The 8,735-nt window shown below is 36.7% G+C and overlaps 1 long non-coding RNA gene across 1 annotated transcript; it reads left to right on the forward strand.

Annotated features, from left to right (window-relative positions):
* Positions 1–3,257: 3,257 nt before the first annotated feature.
* On the forward strand, positions 3,258–5,964 carry LOC110685303. The gene is made up of 2 exons (XR_002503982.1): positions 3,258–3,453; positions 5,613–5,964. It is a non-coding gene; the product is annotated as an uncharacterized LOC110685303 (long non-coding RNA).
* Positions 5,965–8,735: the final 2,771 nt, after the last annotated feature.

The following is an 8,735-nucleotide window of genomic DNA, read 5'->3' on the forward strand; positions in this document are numbered from 1 at the left end:
CGTAATTTGCCTCTGTGGTAGCTTGTAAGATCTTCCGCCACTTACCATTCACCAATCTCTCTGCCATTTCCAAATTCTTGTTGAAAAGGTTGTAAGCTTTCACTTTGACACAGTTGTTGATGTGCCATGTGCACAACAAGTGCTTCGATTGTGGAAACAGCTCTGCTATGGGGGCAAAGAGACCTCCCTCACAATCACTGACGATGGCTGATGGCTGAACATTAGGGCCTATGTAGTTTCTCAGCTTCTCCAAGACCCAATAATAACTCGCAGCCGTCTCATCCTTGATGACTGCATGACCAATTAGAAAGTTCTGGTTCATTGGAGTCATCCCAATTATCTCAACCAGTGGGAACCTGTGCTTGTTTGTCTTGTACGTTGAATCGATCAAAATCACAGATAGCCAAGACTTGATTATATCAGCACAATCAGGACGCACAAGGAATAGATGAGTCACCTCCGTTGTATCTTCATCAGAATTATACCAGAACAGGTAGCCACGTGCTTGTGCCTGGTGTAGAAGCTGCTGTATAGGGTTCCTTCCCTCTGACCGTTCAAACCTCAGTTGCTGTCTGACGTTGTAGATGTGTCTTCGGTTTGGCTGGTCCTCAGGAAATTTCTCTAGCACAGATGCTAATATTTTAGCAGGCTTCACTTGAGCATCACTCATTTCTTTGACAACAGTTTTGCAGCAGGACTTAAGCCGCTCAACTGTCGATGACCCACTTCATATACTATCATCTCATGGTTGTGATACCCCCATTTGGAGTAACCCTTCACTTCCCAACCTTCACAACTCTCTAGTTGCCGAACCTTTACTCTGAACTCACACCCACAACCTTTCCGCTTTGTATCAAACCGAGTGACTGTACTAAAATCTCTTTCTTCTCTTCTGCGATAACGGTCGCATCTCAAAATGCGATCCATTCTACCATCTTGTTGAGATTTATGACTTGTTACTAGCAAGCAAAAACCAGAAGTAATTGCAACTTGTTTAGCCCAATCAATCGCTTGTTGAGCATCTTCGAACGGACCATCATGTACAAATATCCCACTGTAATCATTTCCGTCTCCACCATAATCCTGCATTAATTACATATTATATTTAAATACATATAATTTTGTAAAGCATAAATTAATACATTTAACACAACATTAACACATAATTAATATCTACATCTTTAATTTGTAAATTTCATTTCAATATTTAACGCATAACACATTTAATTTATATATTTACACATAATTGACACAAAATTAAAAACATAATTATGTATAACAGTATTCATACACATACAAAATTAAAACATAATCATTTATAAAAGTATTCATACACATACAAACTTAAACATAATTATGTGTAAAAGTATTCATACAGATACAAAATTAAAACATAATTAATTTTTTTGTAAATTATTAACACAAATCTAATTTCCACATACAAAATTATAAATTCAATTTATTAACAAATATATAAAACATAATTTCAAGTTAAATTTTTTTTTTTACAATTTAAATTTAACAAATTTATAAACAAAAAAAGCAAAAAACAAATTCAAAATCTAATTTCCACATACAAAATTATAAATTAAATTTATTAACAAATATTTAAAACATAATTTCAAGTTAAACATTTTTTTTTTAATAATTTCAATTTATCTAATTTATAAACAAAAAAAAAAAAATACAAAAAAAAAAAAAAAAAAAAAAAAACAAAAAACTTAGTGGCGCCTGGTTGGACCACCACCACCATGGCAGTGGCGCCTGGCCAGGACACCGGCACCATGGCGGTGGCGCCTGGCCAGGACGCCGGAACCGTGGTTGTGGCGCCTAGCCTGGAAGCCACCACCACGGTTCCGGCGTCCTGGCCATGCGCCACCACCATGGGTGCCGGCGTCCTGGCAGGCGCCACTGCCATGACGGCGGTGGTCCAGGATGTTTTACCTCGTTTGCTGCGACGACGACGGCTCTTCGGCGTCCCTCGGCTCTCCGGCCTCCTGCGGGGACCCATTACGGCTCCACATTTTTCGATGTCAGAATTTATCGTTTTTGGCAAGAATTCACAAATGGGCAAAAGTGTCAAAACAAGTCTATTTTGTGGGCTTTATATAGTAATTTGTGGGCGATGTTTAACAAATCCCATGCAAGTATCCTTGAATTATTTTTGGGAAAAAATTGGATTTTTTACGAAATTGAGTTAATTTCACAAACAATTTACCAATCTAGACGCGTGGCCAAACTATTTACCAAACTAAGCTTTTGAGATAAATCGCTGCTTCGGTCAGCGTTTTATCCCTTATTTTTATTTTATTTTTTAAATTTCGTATTTTATGAAATACAAATTAAATTAAAAAAAACTGAAAATACTAAAAACGCTGCCTTAGTCAGCGTTTTTTGTGTATTTTTTTTTAAATGTGGGAGGGATTTTAGCATTGCTATAAAACGCTGTCTGAGGCAACGTTTTATCTGCTGGCTGACTGCAGCCAACAGCAGCAGCCCCAACCCAGTTTCAGTCATCCTCCACCACTCAAAGCTCTCTTTTCAGCCACCACCACCCTCCTCCACTACCACCTCCCATCCCCACCGACATCCATCACCACCGCTTCACCATCCACACCGCCCCTCCAACACCTCCTGACACCACGACCACCATTTCCATCCACCACCATCTCTTCACATCCACCACCACCACCACCGCCACCACTATCAACCACCACCTCCCATCCCCACCGGCATCCACCACCACCACTTCACCATCCACACCGGCCTCCAACACTTCTCGACACTACCACCACCACTTCACCATCCACACCGGCCAGGTGTCTAGTTTGGTAAATAGTTTATGTGTTAAGCTCAATTTGGTAAAAAATCCAATATTTTTTTGTGTTAAAAGGTGAAAATGTTCCATATAAAAGTCAAAATTTCCAATTCATTAAAAAAAAAAAAAAATCAAAAAAGAAAAACAAAATCTACTATAGAGACTCAAATATTAGAGCTCCATCTTCAACTTGGTGAGCGCAGTGAACAAACACAACTGAACTCATTCATCAATTTCTGGGTTTTTTCTCTCAGCCTTCAGGTTATTCTTGTTTTCTCTCTCTTTCAATCGCAATCACTTCTTTCTTCCCCAAATTTCTTATATTCCGAATTTTCAATCTATGCTTTCCAATTTAGGGTTCCTGATTTCAACATTCCAATCAATCTAGGGTTTTTGATTCGGTCTTTAAATTGATCCGTTATATTTTGTTACAGTATTTTGCAGATTAATTTAGGAGAGAGAAAATGGGAGGAGACGGTGGTCATGTCGATGGAGGAGACTTTAGGTCTAAGGTGTGGAGTTTTTCAGGTGGGCCCAATTGCCGTCCCAAGCATTGGCGTCGTAATACCGTCTTCGCTCTCGCCGGCATTTTTCTCGTTTGTGTTCCCATTGCCATGAAATCTGCTCAGCTTGAGGTCTTTTTTCTCTCTTTTGCCCAAATGATTTTTCTTGCAATTAGAGTGATTGATCTTCAAAATGTTGTCAATTGTATTAACTTTTAATGTATGGAATGCTAATTGTGTCCGAATTTGCAATTAATTTGACTGTTCTATGATAAAGTAGAGTTAGGTGAGTCGAAAATAAATTAGTTCTGTTACTGTTGTTTTTGATGGGTTTGTTGGTGTTCAATGATGTTGTGGTGATAGCCAATTATAAATGGGAAGGAATAGGGTGGGGTGGGGTGAGCTGGAGGGGAACCAGGTGCGATGAGGAAGGAGTCCTCCGCCTCAATTTTTATGTAAGCAACTACTTTCAAAGATGTGATGGTAAATACTTCGGTTGAATATACTTCGATTAAATTGAGTTTCTTTTCCCCTGAGATTGATTGACTGACATGTATTATCTTTGTGGGAGAACTTGGGAAGGGGGAAAAAGAGAGGGGGTTGTCTCCTGAGATTGATTGACTGACATGTATTATCTTTGTGGGAGAACTTGGGGAATTTTTTTTTTTTTTTTTTTTTTGGGGGGGGGGGGTGGGAAGAGGTGGGGAGTATGCTGGCCTGCTGGACATCATGTATGAATTGAAAGGCTTAAATAGGTAGATGGACTTATGCCATGCTTATGATGTTGCGAACTTAACTGTCTCAAAATGAAATGTAGATGCCTTGACGGGATACAATTGTAGATACTTGATGAGGGATTTTTTTTTTTTTTTTTTTTTTTTGTGGGGGGGGGGTGTTATGCTTGGTATTGCGTATAGTTGAAGGGCTCAAATTTGGTGGATGGACTTATGCCATGCTTATGTTGTGGATGACTTCAAACACTAAACTGTACCACAATGGATCTAGATGCCTTGACGGGATAGAATGGTTTTGTATATTTTATGGGGGGATATGCAGGGCATTTTATATGTAATGAAGGGCTTATATTAGGTGGATGGACTTATGCCATGCTTATGATGTTGAGGACTTAAACTGTCTCAAACTGAAATGTAGATGCCTTGGCGGGTTAGAATGGTTTCGTATACATGATGAGAGCAAATTAACTTGATACAATGTGGCCAATTTTATTAGTTATTATCAATGCCAATGCAGCATTCTAGTATGACAATTATAGGTTTAAAAGTAGTAGTTGCTGCTATAAAAAATTAGTGGAGTATCGGGGGGCCTTTGGTTTGAGAGATTGTAAAATGTGAAGGAGGCGTGTTGCCAGGCAGTTCTCTCCCAAACAAGAAAAGGAAAAGTTCAAAAGAATATGATATGGACCATATTGTGCTGTCTATCACAATATTTCTTTGTTAATGATTTGGAAGAGGCAGTTTTATAAAAGGTACTCAACAATAATCTTTAGCTTGTTGAAAGCTGGTAATCTATTCCCGTTAAATCTTTAAGGGTAGTTTGTTGAAAACTGGTAATCTATTCCCGTTAAATTTTTTAAGGGATGTGTCTTTGCGAACCTTTTGCAAAATTGCAACCATCAACTTGATCTAATGTCCTGGCTATTTTTTATCAGAATTTTTCAGACAAAAATAATAGTAAGATTATGCCGACATTGTTTGTCCTAGATTCCTAGCTGTTGTAATATATCTTGACCAAATTGGTACATTATGTTGGAGTTAATTTCTTCTAGACACCCTTTAAAAAAAATTAATTATTTGGCTTTGGACAAGACATTTTTTCAAGTGGAGGGTGGGGGTGGTTAGATTTAACACAATGGATGGACGCTGGGATTTAGATTCAGAAACAGCAATTCCCACTTAACCAAGAGGTGAAGTGGGAGTCGAACCCCAACTTCAAGATTTGTCCTCTTGCTTAGTTTTGACCCTTTGGCCGCTTTTTTAGGCTTTTTTTTTTATATACGGAGTAAAGTTTAAGTGCAGCTCTTTGTGAGTGAATAATGGGACTTATCAATTATCATACAGTTACAAAAATGAATATTAGGGACTCATCTCATGTCTTTAAATGAGTGCATAGTTTTTTGTTTATTTCGTCACAGTCCCTTAAATTTAATAATGGCAGTTTTTACATTTGATAGCCTTTTATTTGTTCAGAAAGAGCTGTGTAAAATATTCTTATATATGTTCACCTTCATATACCATACACTTGTAGAAATGCTTATGATTATATTTCTGCAGCAACGACCTCATCAGCCTGTTCCGCTCCATTCCATCACAGATGTGGTGCAAGAACTTTGGGAACAAAGATTATTAGAGCTGCTTCAATATGTCAATTCTGTACCGCAAAGTGTTTTAATTCTTAAATCATGGACAAGTTTCTCTATAATTATTTTGCTCTTCAGCTGAGTAGCTCTGTATGCTCACCTTTGAGGTAATCTCAATAAAATTGAAATTGAGTGGATAAGCATTGTTTTGTAGTTTTACATGAGATGGAAACTCCTTTCTCTATTCTGCCAGTTTTTAACAATGTTTGGAATGATTCTCGAGCTGTATAATTGAAGTTTCATATTATCTCTATCAATTTAGTTCATTCTATGGGATAATTTACTTAGGATAAGTACGTGCAGAAGTACAAGCGCAATACTACAATAGTACATGTGAGGAAGGCAATAGGATCAGGAAATTACTTTGTTGAATAGAGTGATTAACTGCTACTATCTTGGCCTGTAACCTAATCTTCCCCCTCTTTTCGGTCTTCTATTATACTAGTTTCTGGCTGTCTGCTGATGATGCACATTGTCATTGATTTGGGCATAGCTGGCTGGATATGTGATCCTCTGGGCCCTGGCTAAGTTCATTTTAAAAGCATTTTGGAGATATAATTAGATAAAATAGGGTTAGGTTTGGACACTAAACATTAGGTATAACTTTGGTACTAGATTTTGCTCCTATACAATAGACAAATTACTTTGACTTGAGCTTTATTCAGATTTCAATGCTTATTGTTTATCAGTCACTCCAGAAATTTCAGGCTTGTTAGACCATGTTTCCTCTTTTTTTTTTTTTTTTTTTTTTTTTTTTTTTTTTTTTTTTTCCCTTTTCTCTTTAACTGCATTTCGCTACTTCCCTCCTGAAATGATTCTCATGAAGGCATGGCCTCTCAGTCGCACACTTGCATAGGTTTAGACGGTTTTAGATTATTTCCATTCTTCACATAACTCTTATGGTAGGATCTGATTCTAGAACATCTAACGTCCTGTCATTTAGACGAGATGATGGAATAAGTGCGTCATTTCAAAACTTGTTCATGCTTTTCTTCTAAAGCATCTAATTCCGCCTGTGGAGACTGGAGGATAGGGAAGGCAGAAAGGTACGAGGGATTTGAGACCAACAGTGACCATGTTTTGTTTTCTGACATTTAAACCAACAGAACTAAACATTTTATTCAAATTCGCTCTATCCTGTATTCCTGTGTATTAGATTAGCAGCTGCATGACAACATTATTATATATGGAAAGTGGACAAGTCGCAACATTCCCTATAACGAAGAGGTTTAATTGGAGTCATCACCTTTTATTCTGAGCATATTCTCAAGGGGAAATCTGAAAAAAGGAGAGATGGAGAATGGACTCTGTAAAAGATTTGCTTTTGAAGGTTGAGCTTGTGGTTCAATAGTCTACCCACAATGCTCAAAATAGTATGGGATTTATTCCTTAACTGTTAAGGTAATGTAAAAGTACAATCAGGAAACCTTTCTCTGGTAAAACGTAAATTTGTTCTCAGTTGTGACGAGAACAAATAATGAATATCAAATAAATGGTCAATATGTTGCATGTTGCACTTCTCTTGAAGTTGTGATTTTTACAGAGTTTCACTTCTAGAGGGTGAGCAGAATTGTTTGGTTTAACATAAGTTGGAATTTTCGTGGGAAGTTTTACGTACCCAAGGGATTAGTTACACAAATTATTCCATTTAGTGACGGTAGAAGTTCAACTCATAGTTCAACTCATGATGATCATGTTAACCAAACTAATACATCAAATCTTTTATGGGTACTTCCTAGGAAGTGGTAATTCTCATGTATTTCGATGCCAACAAAACCACTCATATTAAGAATTTGATTGTACGATTAACTTTATAATACGTAGATACTTTGATCAAGAACATGTATCTCAAAAAGATTAAAAGCTCTACTGAATTACTCGTAGGGCCTTTTATAATAATCATCTTCCGTGATTGATACCCAATTATGCATATACACCAACATTACTTCCCCCTTTTTTTATGCTAAAATATCAGCATCACTTATTTTGCCAATGGCGTGCAATGGTCGCCGCGTAAAGAATACTGGCACAGTGGCACTGGCTTGATAAAAGTCATGTAAGGGGTTGAAAATTGGAAAACACAACCTTAACCCCAAATCAGGCAAGAGACAATTTATGCTTTGGTTCTGTTGGTTTCTATTTATATTATTTTGATTTATTCTGCTTGCCAAAAGAATTGCTCCATCAATTTGATTATATTGGAACAAATTTTGATTAAGTTTTCTATGGAAGAAAAGTTGCCCACAGGAAGCTATATTCTCATTAACTTTTTCCACCTTTTAATCACTTGGTTGTATAGCGATATTTACCTACTACTAAGTATACTCAAGTCTCGAGAGGGAGGGATAGCTCAAGTGGTTAGAGCTTCCCTCCTGATTTCAGATGATCCCGGGATCAATTCTCACCCCCGACCTAATAGGCATGTAGTTATTTATAATATTATTATGTAGAAATTGTAAATGTTACCGTAGAAAAAAAGTTATAGTCGAAATATTTTTTTGTCCACTCTTCTCAAAGATTTATTTTTTTCCTTCTATTTTTTTTTTTTTTTTTTTTTTTTTTTTTTTTTTGAAATAAAAAGCTAACATTTTAATTACGTATACTTATCTACTAAACATCATAATATGGATCCTTCTGGTTCTACCTTAGAGTAAAGTGAACATTACAAATTAACGCCATTCTAACATTAAAGATATACAACAACTTTTCTGTGTGGCTGACCACATTGCGTGACAGAGGTTACTTGTAGGGTTTAGTTATTTAGGGGTTACTTGTAGGGGTTACTTACTCAGTCAGTTAGCGCGTTTTTTGTGTGAGACATAAAAGATGTAACCAGCCACATATAAAAATTTGTGAAAGACATAAAAGATGCTCGTTCAACTAATGATAACAGATACATTTATATACCCTAAATTGTGAAACTTTTTTATAATTAATTGCTGCATAAAGACGTCCACTAAAAAAATGCCCTTTTATATATGCTATTTTTATTACTCCCTTAGTATGTGTTTAGTGTCTATATTATCTTTGTATTTGT

Source organism: Chenopodium quinoa, unplaced genomic scaffold, assembly GCF_001683475.1.
Source record: "Chenopodium quinoa cultivar QQ74 unplaced genomic scaffold, ASM168347v1, whole genome shotgun sequence".
In the NCBI taxonomy this organism is placed as follows: domain Eukaryota; kingdom Viridiplantae; phylum Streptophyta; class Magnoliopsida; order Caryophyllales; family Amaranthaceae; genus Chenopodium; species Chenopodium quinoa.